The 14,801-nt window shown below is 38.7% G+C and overlaps 1 protein-coding gene and 1 pseudogene across 17 annotated transcripts in view; one reads left to right on the top strand and one right to left on the bottom strand.

The window, feature by feature from the left end:
- The window catches only part of CDIN1 (CDAN1 interacting nuclease 1), a 234,067-nt gene that overhangs the window by 170,313 nt on the left and 48,953 nt on the right, over positions 1-14,801 (bottom strand). The window lies entirely within an intron of this gene.
- On the top strand, positions 12,207-13,303 carry LOC104002258 (protein-tyrosine sulfotransferase 2-like; annotated as a pseudogene).

Here is a 14,801-nt window from a genome sequence, read left to right as displayed (position 1 = left end):
CTTCCTAATTTCCAACTGCATATCAAGGATGCAAACATTTTATGCCTAACCACAGCAAATATCCCCATAAATGATTAGGTAGATGGCAACATTAAGCTTAGTAGTAATCAACTATAAAAAAAAAAGTTCTTAATAACTATAGGTCAAATATATAATTGAACGTCAGTATCTGTTGGGGGGACTGGTTTCCGGACCCTCATGGAAATCAAAATCTGTGGATGTTCAAGTCACTTACATAAAATGGCACAGTATTGCATATAACCCATGCACATTCTCCGGTATAATTTAAATCATCTCTTGATTACTGATAATACCTAATACAGTGTAAATGCTGTGTAAACAGTTGTGAATACTGTATTGTGTTTTTTTGAGGGGGGCAGTTTTTTTTGAGACAGAGTCTCGCTCTGTCACCCAGGATGGAGTACAGTGGCGCAGTCTCGGCTCACTGCAACCTCCGCCTCCTGGTTCAAGCTATTGTCCTGTCTCAGCCTCCAGAATAGCTGCCACCACGCCCGGCTAATTTTTGTATTTTTAATAGAGACAGGGTTTCACCATGTTGTCCAGGCTGGTCTTGAATTCCTGACCTCAAGTGATCCGCCCACCTTGGCCTCCCAAAATGCCGGGATTGCAGGCGTGAGCCACCACGCCGGGCCTGGTTTTTTATTTTTATTATTTTTTGTTGTTGTAGTGTTACTTTTATTGCTTTTTTTCCCCCCAAATATTTTCAATCCGTTGTTAGCTGAATATGCCAATGTGGAACCCATGGATACAGAGGGTGAGCTGTATGTATATGAAAAAAGTGGTTACTGCCCCAGGCTTTCAACTACTTTTGCTGGGAAACTGAAGATAAATCCAAACGGCTCTATAACTACCTTTGCACTTAATTTTATCCCCACAACAATCTTCTGAGGTAGGTACTGCTATCCTCCTATTTTAGAGATGGGGAAATGAAGGAAGAGAAGTTAAGTAAAATACATAATTAAACAGCTAGAAGAACAGTAGACCTGGGAATCAAAATTTATATCCAATTCCAGAGCCCAAAGTCTTAATCCCAATGCTAATCTGCCTTCTTAACAGTTCCCAGAAATGAGTTCTGCAAATCATGTATGCTAATATCCCTGCTTAAGCATTTATATGATGTGACATTATACTCCAAACAACCCTGAAATGTGGGGCATGTGGCTTTTTTGCTAGAAAATTGAAGGCATAGGAGGTCAAGTGTTTTGACCAAATTCCACGGCTTTAGACATTATTTCCTTTTTAAGAAATCAAATTGCAGTTTTTCTTTAACTTCATAAAAAATGTTGTTCTTTTATGTTTTTAAAGATAAAGGAACTACTGACTGCAGAAAACAGTCAAGGATTAAAAGACTGTGTGGTAATTTCCATTATTCTCCCTGCAGCAAAGGTATATTTTAACCACCACTATTGCCTGAAGTGTCTCTATCTGATTGCATATGTCTTTTGCTCAAATGTTATTCACTTCATATTAAATATAAAGCAGCTTTAAATTTGTTCCTGAACCAGGCAGGCAAATATAAATAATCCAATCATCTTCTCTATAGAGGATGCCGGGGCCCTCTGTAAGTGTTAATTTTATAAAACAATATTCAATGAAGAGTTTCCTAGTTATCCAATGGTGCATCTTCTGCGTAAAATTCAGATGTCCACTCTTAAAATTCATTCTGGACTATAATTTTCCTGTGTTTTTGCTCTATGTCTGATGTGTATGAATCTGTTTCTGTGTATCTATATACACACACATATACATTTAAAAATTGTGTGTTAAACATACTTTTTTATAACATGCTTTCATTATATAAGATACTAACATTTATCCATGTCATTATATATTCCTTTTTAAAAATTATTTTTATTGGAAATAAAACACAAAAACCCACGTGGAACAAATGCACAGCCCAAAGAATATTTTTTTAAAAAAATATAACCACTTAGGTTAACAAACAGAACGCTGCCAGCACCCCAAAAGATAACGCATCCAATCACTACCCTCCTTCCCTCTCACAAATGAGCCACTTCTGATCTTTCCTAGTTTTTCTTGATAGTTTTACCACCCAAATATGTCCCTTAGGTTCTACAGGTTAGTTTTGCCTGTCTGTAAACTTCATATTAAGTAGATTACACAGCACGCACTCTGCATCTGGCTTCTTTCACTCACCAATATGTCTGTGAGAGTTAGCCATGTTAATTTAAGTGTAGTTAATTCATTTTCATCACTTATATTCTATCGAATGAGTATACGCCAAATTTATCTATTCTATTGTTGAATATTACTACTGTGGACTCACTCCTGGGTGAGTCTCTTGGTGTACATTCACACGCATTTCTGATGGGTATAAATGCAGGAGAAGAATTCTGGGCCATCTGACATGCACCTCTCCACTCCAGCAGATACTGTCAAACAATTTTTCAAGTGTTTGTAATGACTTTAAACTCCCACCAACACTACAGAAGAGTTCCCATTGCTGTACATCCTCATCACACTTTCTCTCAATCCATGGCTTGCCTTTTCATTTTCCTTGTGGTACCTTTTGAAGTACAAAAGTTTTTTCAGTTGATGAAGTCCAATTTATTCTTTTATTTTGTTTTAGTACTTCTTGTGTCTTGTCTAAGAAATTTTTGCCTACCCACATTCATGCAGATATTTTCATATATTTTTCTAGAAGATTAATAGTTTCGGCTTTTACATTTAGGTGTATGATTTACCTTCAATTAATTTTGTGTGTTAAGGAGGGGATCACAGTTTGTTTTTATTATTTCCATACAAATATAAAATTGATCACACACGTTGGTGCCTCTGAGGAGGTTAAATATCTGAGAATCTATTTTGAGACTTTCTAATCTGTTCCACTGATTTGTATGTTTATCTTTACATAGGCACCACACCATTTTGATGACTGTAGCTAAACCAGGTACATTCAATGTAAGTACTGATATATTCAGGTTTAAATCTATCATCTCACTAAATGCTATTGTCTTACCCACTATATGTACTGTTTCTCTCCATTCTTGCATACTTTTCAATTGATTCAATGTTTATTCACTACTTTTCCTCTTGCAACTTAAAAGTTACATACTCTTTTACTATTCTTTTAATAATCACTCTAGAAAACCATGCTGCCTCCTCAATGTATCAAAATTTATTATTGATTGGTGATTTATTGCTTTCTGGAAAATATAAAAACACTACAACACTATTGAAAGGTCCCCTTCCTGGAATGTAGGATATTACTGAAATTGTCTTAAGTCTATATATTTCTTAAATCTCAAAAGACACTGCTACTGTTTCATATATCTCTGCTTACTCAGATTTACCCACAGATGTGCCATCTCATTGTTCTTCATTCCTTCCTTTCCACTCTTTCATCTCCGTTACGTTCTTTTGTTTTTTTGTTTTTGTTTTTGAGATGGAGTCTTGCTCTGTTGCTCAGGCTGGAGCACAGTGGCGCCATCTCGGCTCACTGTAAGCTCTGCCTCCCGGGTTCATGACATTCTCCTGCCTCAGCCTCCAGAGTAGCTGGGACTACAGGCGCCTGCCACCACAAACGGCTAATTTTTTGTATTTTTAGTAGAGATGGGGTTTCACCATGTTAGCCAGGATGGTCTCGATCTCCTGACCTCATGATCCTCCCGCCTTGGCCTCCCAAAGTGCTGGGATTACAGGCGTGAGCCACCACGCCCGGCCCATTACGTTCTTTTAATAACTCCATCAGTGCAGATTTATTGATGATGTCAGGTAACAGTCAAATTGCGGCTCTTTGTAATGACAATCTGTCTCATTCCTCTATCTGGCTTTAATATTTTCTTTTATCTTTGCTTTTTATGAGTTTCAACTATAAAATCCTGCCTAGAATTTGTTGGACTTCGATATGTGACTGCGTACCTTTCATCATTTTGGGAATATGCTCGATCATAATTTCTTCAACATTGCTTTTACATTCAAGCTCCTCCCCCTGAGACTCCCAGTGAATCTGTCAGCCTCCTCTACTGTATCCTCTGTTTCTTAGTTTCTCTTCATATGTTCCACCCTTTTGTTATTGTTATGTTACATTCTGGTATTTTCTTGTGACCCACCTTCCAGTGCACTAATCCTCTCTTCAGTAATGTCTAATTTACTGTTAAATTGATCCACTGAGTTAAATCCATCCAATATTGATTGCTGTATTTTTCAGTTCTAAATTTTCTATTTGATTCTTCTTCATATAAGTTCCCTGCAGAATGTTTCAATTTCTTTTATAACTCCCCGAACAAAGTTTAATTCTAGTAATTCTGTTTGGTAATTCCAATAACTGGATCTCCTTTGAGTCTACTACTATAGCCTTTACTGGCTCTCATTCTTGTTGTCATGTGTCCTTATGCAACTGAGTATCTCTCATTATGTGTCATACTAGAGTCGTCCTTTGGTACACACAGGGGATTGATTCTAGGACCCCCAAGGATACCCCAAATTTGTGTATACTCAAGTCCCAAAGTCAGCCCTGCAGGACTCACGTATACAAAAAGTTGGTCCTCTAGATATGCAGGTTTCACGTCTTGCAAATACCATATTTTCAATCTAAGTTTAGTTGAAAAAAATCCACATATAAATGGACTCACACAGTTCAAACCCATGTTGTTCAAGGGTCAATTGCATTTGAAAAACTATCTCATAAAAAATCTAAAGGCTGAAATGATGTTTTCTCCAGACAGAATTCTGACTTGATACTGGGAGTACCAGGAGTCTAGGATCACCTTAGTCAATTTCAGGTATTAATTTTTGGTGCCAATCAGATAAATCTGAAACTGTCAGGGGGAGATCTTTCAATTTCAGTTCACACTTACTCCTAGGGTATAGTCTGTTAGAGGCCCCCTGCCCCCAAAGCTTGGGATATTTATAAGAGTTCTCATCTTTGGCAAGCCCTCATCTCTAAACTTTGTCCTCTAGCCCTATAAAGCTGTCAAAAGTTCTGCTCGGGACTTGACTAGACTGCATCAAATCAAATAGTAATTAAATTAGAATTCAAAATTAAAAACATAGTCCTCCAAAAAATTTTCAGAAATTAAAAAACACATTCCTATGTTACTCATAGATGAAAGAGGAAGTGATGGAAAAAACAAAAATGCATAAAATTGAGCAATGGTGGTATGTATCAAAATTTGTGAGAACTTTGTATCATTAACTGGACTTTAGGAAAAAAGGCGAAAGGAACTGGTTTTACTGTAGGAGGTCTTAGCAGATTACGTATCTTACCAAACAAAAGAAAATAGGAAACGAAATAAGAGCATCAAGAAGGAATAAAACAAACAAACCCTCCTTATTTGCAGATGAGATGGCTTTCTACATAAAAACAGCAAGATCTACAAACAAGGTATAAAACTAGTATCTCAGAAAGGTAACTGGAGACAAGATTAATATAAATAAGAATTCTTATAAATCAGTACTATCCAATGAGAGAATGGAATAGAAAAATAGCTATCACTCACAATCAAAGGCCATAAAGTATTTAGAAATGTGTTTTTAAAAAATACATAAAACTTTTTGTTGTTGTTGAGACGGAGTCTTGCTCTCTCTGCAGGCTGGGGTGCAGTGGCGCGATCGAGGCTCACTGCAACCTCCGACTCCCTGGTTCAAGGGATTCTCCTGCCTCAGCCTCCCAAATAGCTGGGGTTTCAGGCATGCACCACCACGCCTGACTAATTTTTTGTATTTTTAGTGGAGACGGGGTTTCACCATGTTGGCCAGGATGGTCTCGATCTCCTGATCTTGTGATCCACCTGCCTCAGCCTCCCAAAGTGCTGCGATTACAGGCGTGAGTCACCACACCCAGCCAAAAGTTTTGAAGAAAGTTATAAAACATTACTGAAGAGCATAAAAGACTTTTTGACTAAACACAGAATTGTGACATTTTTATAAAGTATCATGGGTGGGTTGGGCATGGTGGCTCACACCTGTAATCCCAGCACTTTGGGAGGCCGAGGCGAGCAGATCACTTGAGGCCCAGAGTTCGAGACCAGCCTGGGTAACACAGTGGTCTCTGCTAAAAATAGAAAAAATAATCTGGGCATCATGGTGCATGCCTGTAGTCCCAGCTACTCGGGAGGCTGAGATGGCAGAATTGCCTGAACCCGGGAGACAGAGGTTGCTGTTAGCTAAGATCCCACCACTGCAATCCAGCCTGGGTGACAGAGTGAGACTCCGTCTCAGGAAAGAAAAAAAAAAAAAAAAAAGTATCATGGGTGGAATGATAGTGTAAATAAAATTGTCAGTTCTCCACATATTAATCTATAATTTTAATAAAAATGCTACCAAATTCACAACAGAGTCTTCCGGTAGGACATAATAAATGTATGTTAAAATTCAAGAAGAATACATAAGAATAGCTAACAAATTCTGGAAAGCAATAACAAGTGGGGAACTTATGCTAACCAGGTATCAGCATAGATAAATGTCAAAAAATGTAGTGTTTACCCAAAAAAAGCACATTATAGAATTACATTCACATTTAACACCATTTATATAAAGTATCAAACAGCAAAATATAATGCCCTATTTTTTGTGAATATAGATATGGATGTGGTAAAAGAAATATGAGACTGATAAGCACTAAACTCAAGAAAAGAGTTTCCTCAGGTGACAGAGAAGAGGAAAGAAATCACAGAGAAGTACATTCAATTATACCTACGACAGCTCATCAAAAAACTAAAAATCAAAGTGAAAAGAAAACGTAGAACAGTATTGGAATATGTCATTTGTGTAAAAGTAAAAAGCACCTGAAGCAAATATAAACAGACGTATATTCAAAGGGTTCATTTATCATTCTCTGTTCTTTTATATTTGTGCTACATTTTATAACAAAATTAATTAGGTAGGCAAAAAGAAAAGAAGGACAAAATTGAGGAGGAGTTGGATAAATTGATCTTTAAGATTCTCTTCTGCTCTAAGTCCCACCCTTTTCTAAATGTTCTGATTTAATGAGAGTCTTAAGTACCTATACTTCTTTCATTTCTAATTAAATCTAGGTATTAACTTTTTAGAACAAGTCGTAACATAAATCAGGTAAAGAATAAGAGGCTTGTGTGACACTTAATTTCACTTGCAAGACCAGGCTTCTGGCCATTTTTCTCTGAAGTAATCCTAATAACTTCAACACATTATATAAATAATAGATTTGTAAGAAATGTTTATCAGTCATCTTTTTAAATGTGGTCTCTTCAGTCTTCTCTTGCCCTACATGCTGCAGAGGGGAGAGAACCCTCTCCTTCCCCTCGGGAAATTCAATAATTAGAGTCTATAAAAGAAACTGACAATTGATTAGCAGAAGAAAAGGTGTACACACTTATAACATGTATATGCATGGGGGATCCCACAAAGTGTGAGATGCAGAGAAACGCCAGATGGTTGAACTATGGGAGGGCAAGGGGAGGAACGGTACTATAAACAAAGATCATCTTATTATGCAGATAAAGTCTCTCAGGTGGCAGCCCTCAGAAGTACTGGTGAAAAGTCTGTCTGGGTGTGGTGTCCTGGGCATGAAGACCTGTCAGCCTCCTCTTCTGTGACATGAGTCATCTTCTCTGGTTAGTGTAGATTTCAGGGAAGTTATTCATGACAATCACATTCTTTCTGAAGGAACTTCCCTTAGTCAGATGAGAGAACTTCAGAGAAAGCTCCTCTCTGTGCTTCAGAGGGGTGGGAGACTAGGGAGCAGAATGTCCAAGAGACTGTAGTTTTGAGGTTACAAAGATGTAGAGAAATTGGAACCCTCATATATTGCTGGTGAGATTGCAAAATGGTGTAGCCGCTTTGGAAAACAGTTTCTCAACATATTAAATACAGAGTTATGGTTAGGCATGGTGGCTCACACCTGTAATCACAACATTCTGGGAGGCCGAGGCAGGAGAATCACTTGAGCTGAGGAGTTCAAGACCAGTCTAGGCAACCTAGTTAGACTCCATCTCTACAAAAAATTCCTTAAAAAGCTAGCTGGGCATGGTGGTGCACGCCTGTAGTCCCAGCTAATTGGGAGGCTGAGGTGGGGAGATCACTTGAGCCCAGGAGTTCAGGGCTGCAGTGAGCTAGAACTGTGCCACTGCACTCCAGCCTGGGCAACAGAACAAAGACCCTGTCTCAAATAATATGAATAATAAATATACATAAATAAGTTTTAAAAAAACACAGTTATCATATGACCCAGTAATTCTTCTCATAGGTTTATACCCAAGAGAACTAAAAACATGTTTCTAAACAAAAGTCTATACACAAATGCTCATAGCAACTTTATACATAATAGCTAAAAGGTAGAAACAACCCAAATGTCCATCAGCTGATGAATGGATCAATAAAATGTGATATACCCATTCAATGCAATATTATCCAGCAATAAGAAGAAATGAAGTACTGATATATGCTATGACTCAGATAAATCTGTAAAATATATGAATGGAAACATCCAGTCACAAAGGCCACATCTTGTACGATTCTATTTGTATGAAATGTCTAGAATAGGAAAATCAATAGAAGTAGAAAGCAGATTAGTAGTTGTCAGGGACAAGGAGGGGAAAGATCGGGAGTGACTGATAATATGGGATTTCTTTTGGAGGTGATGAAAATGTTCTGACATTAGGCAGTGGTGACGGTTGTACAACTTCGTGAATATACTAAAAACCACTGAACTGTATATTTTTAAAGAGTGAAATTTATGGTACATAAATATCTCCATAAAGCCATTCTTAAAAAAATAGAAGATCAAAATTATGAACTTCTTTCCCTCTATGACTTCCATTTTTTCCATTATAAATACAAAATTTTAAATGTGACCTCACAACACTAAAAGGGATTATTTTTCCAGGTGATGTATCATTTCTCCTGATACAGGACCATTGTTCAGTCCTTCAAAATACTAGTTTTCTTTTGCAAATTTCTGGTAGGCATCCGCTATAGTTTGGTTTACTTGACCTCCTCCAAATCTCATGTTGAAGGCTGGTTACCGGTGTTGAAGGTGGGGCCTAATGGGAGATGTATGAGCCATGGAGGCAGATCCCTCATAAGTGGCTGGGTGAGTCTTCATATTAATGAGCTCTTGCTCTGTTGGTTCTCTAAAGAGCTGGTTGTTAAAAAGAGCCTGGTATCTCCCTTCTTTCCTCTCTCTCCCCTCCTCCTCCTTTCTCACCATGTGGTCTCTGCACATATCAGCTCCCCTTTGCCTTCCACCATGAATAGAAGCTTCCTGAAGCCCTCACCAGAAGCAGAAGCCAGCACCCTGCTTCTTGTACAGCTTGTAGAACTGTGAGCCAAGTAAAGCTTTTTTCTTTATAACATACCCAGCCTCCGGTATTCCCTTCTAGCAGCAAAAACAGACTAAGACAACATCTTTATGTATTCCACAAATATGTATTAAACAATAGGGAGGGTGGCATCAACAGTTGTATTGTCAAGGGAGCACCAATAGGGAATATTGTCTTTATTCTTGAAGTGCTTAAAATCTAATTGGAAAAATCACTTAATATTTGTAGGTCTCAATTCCACCATCTGTAAACTGATTGGTAACTTCTTTAGAATCCGGTTCATCTTAAAAGTTCTATGATTTTATCAGTTCTGCAAATCTAAGAGTTAAATTTGTTAAATTTCTCTCTACTTACAGCCCTAAGATGTTTAAGTAGAGTTTTATCAAAAAACTGCGCCTTGGTCCTAATAATAATAACCCATAATCATATTGACACTGGACATTTTTATGTGGGCCTACTGTAGCAGTTCTATTCTAGGTCAATAGCTACAGTGATTAAATTGTTTCTGAAGACCTCTAGGCCTTTAAAGTAATCAAACCACAGAGTGAGAAGATCAAGGAAAATAATTAACTTCTTTTATTCACCACTGATTGTAAGGTACCACTTCCTCCAACAGAGGTTAAATAACCATCTGGTGGTCTAACACAATTATTTCACTGCTGAAATTCCAGCCTCTCCTAAATTACCATATTTTCTGATATAAGACTTAATCCAGATATTTACTAAAAGAGCCGTCAGATCTTTACCTGAAAAGTTATCTAAAAAATAATATACATACATATGTATGCACATATACAAAATATTTAACCTCACAATTTCAATTCTTCACAATTTCTTTAGGAGGTCCCTGGCTTAAACTTGGTTATCACAAGAAAATAGACAAGAAGGTTATGAAGACCTAGAAGCACCCCCCTCTCCTCACCTCTTTGCAGTAACTTCAAATTGAATAATTTGTTTGGCTTTCAAGATTTTAATCATGGTAGCCTGATGCAGAGGAAAACAGAAGTGACTGGATTCTAGAAATAAATGTAGCTTTCAAAGGGCATTTGTCAAAAGGGTTTAGAATACAAAATGAGACGTTAGAGAGTAATGGTATCAATTCTTACTCAAGTGACAAAATCACTTCTCTAACAAGCAATGTTCAGCATAATTTAGTAGGCACTAAATTATGATATTATTACCATGAGCGAGATAACTGTTAACCACTAACAAATAATCTTTCTACTCCATGGTATCCTTTTGCCTTTTCTTTCACAAAAGCCTTAGTCTTAAAAATAGCACCAAATAATATTGTAAGTTTTTCCTCAGTAATATTCAGTGCTAAAAAGATGATCAGTTCTGACCCACTTCAGATGGCTTCTTAAACCAACTACTTATCAAAATCAAACAAATTAATTTTACTTTCTCAAGACTTTATCTTAAAAATAAAAATTTACTAAACATCCTACCATGGTCACACACTTTAGTTTCCTATGGTTACTGTAACAAATTACCAAAAACTTGGTGGATTAAAATAACAGAAATTTATTCTCTCACAGTTCTGGAGGCCAGAAGTCCAAAACCCTTATCAGCAGGCCAAAATCAATGTGTTAGCAAGGCCATGCTCCCTCCAGAGGCTCTAGAGGAGAATCCATTTCTCATCTCTCTCAGCTTCTGGTAGCTGCCTGCATTCCTTAGCTTGTGGACACATCACTCCAATTTTCAAGACCAGCATCTTCAAATCTCTCTCTGCTTCATTTTCACATTGCCTTTTAGTATGTGTGGTAAAAACTTCCTCTACCTTGCTCTACTCAGGATGCATGTAATTCCATTTAGGGCCCATCCTGGTATTCTAGGATAATCTCTCCATCTCAAGATCCTTAAGTTAATTACATCTGCAAAGACTCTAAGTCTATGTAAGGTAACATTTACAAGTTCCGTGGCTTAGGACCTAATATCTTTAAGGGACTTACTTTTCGGCCACCACCATCCACCCTCTGGCCTTAAAGATTCATATCTGACCCACATGCCAAATACATTCGCCCCATCCCAGCATCCCCCAAAGTCCCAACTCATCACAGAATCAACTCAGGTTCAAAATGTCATCTAAATAAGCATCATCTCAAACTCCCAAATCTTACCTAAATTAGGTTTGCGTTAGATTATGGGGATGATCTATCCTGAGGCACTTCTAGATATTTACCACACAAAGCCCTACACACAAATTTTTATAGCAGCTTCATTTATATTGGAAAGAATATAAACAACCTTCAATAATGGATGAACAAACTGTGATACATCCATATAAAGGAATACTACTCTGCAACAATGCAAGTAACAGCATGGAGAAATCACAAATGTGCTCTACTAAGTAAAAGAAGCCAAACTCAAAAGGCTATCTACCACATGATTCCATTTCTATGGCATTCTGGAAAAGGAAAAATAGAGTGACAGAAGGCAGATAAGTGATTCTTAGGCTCCAGGGCAGGGGGGAGAAACTGACCACAAAAGGGCTAACGGAATTTTTAGGGGATGATAAATATGTTCAACATCTTGACCATGGCGTTAGGTCCAACACATGGCTACACAACTCCATGTGTTTGTCAATACTTGCAGAACTGTATAGAAAAGGAGGGAATATAACTGTATGTAAGTCAAAAATAAATTTAATTAAAATTGGGAAAAAAAATATTTACAATGTTTCACACATTTACTGTAGCCAGTGTTCCATAAACCCATGCTGATCTGGTACCAAAAAAAAAAAAAAAAAATTACAGGCCTCCCACTTCTCCGGCAGGGGCAGCTGCTGAGCCAGGAGTCACTGGGCATGTGGGACCACCTCCCTGATGTGATGCAAGATGTGAACCTGGTGGGCCGCCCACTGACCTGTTGCTACAGTCCCTGAAGTGAGTCCCCAGGTTGGGCCTGCCAGGTCGGGCTGGCTGTGCCCTGGCCCTGGTGATGGTTGGTCCAGCTGGGGCAGCAGATATTAATGTGCCAGGCAGTGCTGGCAGGTGGAGCCCCGAGTGGACCCTGTAGATCGGATGGACCACATGGAGTACCACTACAGCAAGGCCATGCCACTCATCTTCATGAGCAGTATGCTCTGCAGTGGCACCATGCTGATACTCACTGGGCTGGATGCCCACCTTGAGGTGCACCGCAGCAAGGAGACGCACATCATCCCTTGTGTGCTGGCCATGCACCAGGCCTGGTCCAAGTCTGGCCACAAGAAACTACAGCTGGACAAGGCGGGCGTGACTGACGAGGTGCTGGACATTGCCATGCAGGCCTTCATCCTGGAGGTGATCTCTAAGCAAAGGGAGCCAGCCCATGTGCTCTCCAACAAGGACCACTTCAGACTCAAGTCCTTGAATCACTGGTCTACCCGTCACACCTGTTCTCCAGCTCCAAGTTCCTGCTTATGGCTCAGGACAGCCATGTCTCCATGCACTCCTTGATCACGTGCAAGGTCACTATTGCAAGGTCACTACACAGGCTTCGACCTCAGCAGCTATGGCAACTGCCTCACCAAGTGGAACAAGGCCATAGAGGTGATGTACGCCCAGTGCATGGAGGTGGGCAGGGACAAGTGCCTGCTCGTGTACTACAAGGAGCTGGTGCTGTAGCCTAGGAGCTTCCTCAGACTCATCCCAGACCATCTCGGCATCACCTGGAGCAACACTGTCCTCCACCATCAAGACCTCACTGGCAAGTGGGATGGCATCTCCCTGTCTAAGATCCAGTGGTCCACGGATGAGGTCATCAAGCCTGTGAACCTGGAAGGGCTCTCCAAGTGGACTCACCACATCCCTGGGGACATGGTGCCAGACATGGCCCAGATTGTCCCATGCTGGCTCAGCTGAGCCATGACCCCTATGCAAATACCCTCCCCGACCCCCACTTCCACTATAGCAACCCTGACCCCCATCATCATCAGTAACGCACACCAAGTAAGGGACTATAAAACACCAGTCAATCTGAAAGGATATTTTCAGGTGAACCAGAATAGCACCTCCTCTCACTTAGGAAGCTCATGATTTCCAGATCTCTGCAAATGGCTTTGTTGCCCAGAAGAGAAGAAACTGCATTTAAGTGGAAGTTGGACCCCTTATCCAAGCATATTGCTTGCTATTAGTCGCCAAAACAGGATGGCTAATGAGGAATATATTTGCATATGTTTGTAAAACTGAATCATTGAAAACATACCTTGAAACTCTATCTTTGGATACCCTACGGTGGAAAGCAATGATTATGGAACTCGTCTGGCTTTTGAAACTTAGGTATTTTATATTTTTCCCCTCAAGAACTATTTTTTTTTTTTAAGAAATGGATTTGCCATCCTCCTTAATTTGCAGGACTCCCTTTGTGGCTTTGTTTGCTGGAACAAGGCCCACAGCCTGTGCTTCTCTTACAGATCCTTACTTTGAATTTTAAGAATCTACTTAAGAATTTAATATATAAGGCCTTCCCTGATTCCCCATCAGTTCTAGCTAGTTTTGAAGAGAAAAAAAAATGATTTGAATAAAGTGAACAGGGGCTTAAAATAAATAAACAAAAATTTAAAAATAAATTATATATATCACATAATATTTAATACATGCAATTTTAACATACATATCTAATTTTAATATATATTTAAATATATCCTGATGACAATAACAGAGATGTACCCAATACAAAATACATAATCTCTAAGAACATATAAACTATTTTTTGTAGAGTTCATCTTGAATAAATTTACATACTGTAATCTGATAAAAATGCTTAAATGTGAAATAAAAGGTAACAAAATAATTCAGTAATTAAATACAAAAATTAAGAAAATGACAACATTTCAACAAGAGAACAAATTTCTGTCGTTTAAGCTACCCAATCTATGGTATTTTGCTATGGCAGCCTGAGCACACTAAGGCACTGGGGATCCTTACGTAACAGGCCATACTGAGAGTTGATGATTAATTATTCCTCCAATATTCCCAGCTAGCTAACTAATTCTTCAAGATCCAGGACTGGGCCAGGCTCTCCCGAGTTCAACTCTGAGTCTCTTTCTTGAAAAGCAAGTTCTAAAAACTTCCACAGAAAACAAGTTTGTGGCTGCATCAGGTTAGCTATATATGTTGGGTTTTATGAAGTAATCTAATTTTACTCCAAGGTGTCGAATTTTTTCCCCTAAATTTCAAATATTTTCTGGTTTTGCTTATACAGAAAATATCATGGATGAATCTCTCTTATCAGAGAATTCTTCAATGTATGAAATCCTGCTAGAACACATAAGATATCCTACTAACTCTATGCAATCATAAGTGAATGAACATCTAGAGGTTAAATTTAATTCCGTGACCATAATGCTACTAGTCTATGTATAATAAGCACAGTTACTTTCCAACCTTTTCACAGAGTAAAAAAGTTTAGAATACTTTTTTTTTTTTTTTTTTTTGAGACGGAGTCTTGCTCTGTCGCCCAGGCTGGAGTGCAGTGGTACAATCTCGGCTCACTACAAGCTCTGCCTCCCGGGTTCACACCATTCTCCTGCCT

Source organism: Pan troglodytes, chromosome 16 (genome assembly GCF_028858775.2).
Source record: "Pan troglodytes isolate AG18354 chromosome 16, NHGRI_mPanTro3-v2.0_pri, whole genome shotgun sequence".
Lineage (NCBI taxonomy): Eukaryota > Metazoa > Chordata > Mammalia > Primates > Hominidae > Pan > Pan troglodytes.
The sequence above is the reverse complement of the archived record's forward strand: the minus strand, read 5'-3'. Positions and strand labels throughout refer to the sequence as shown.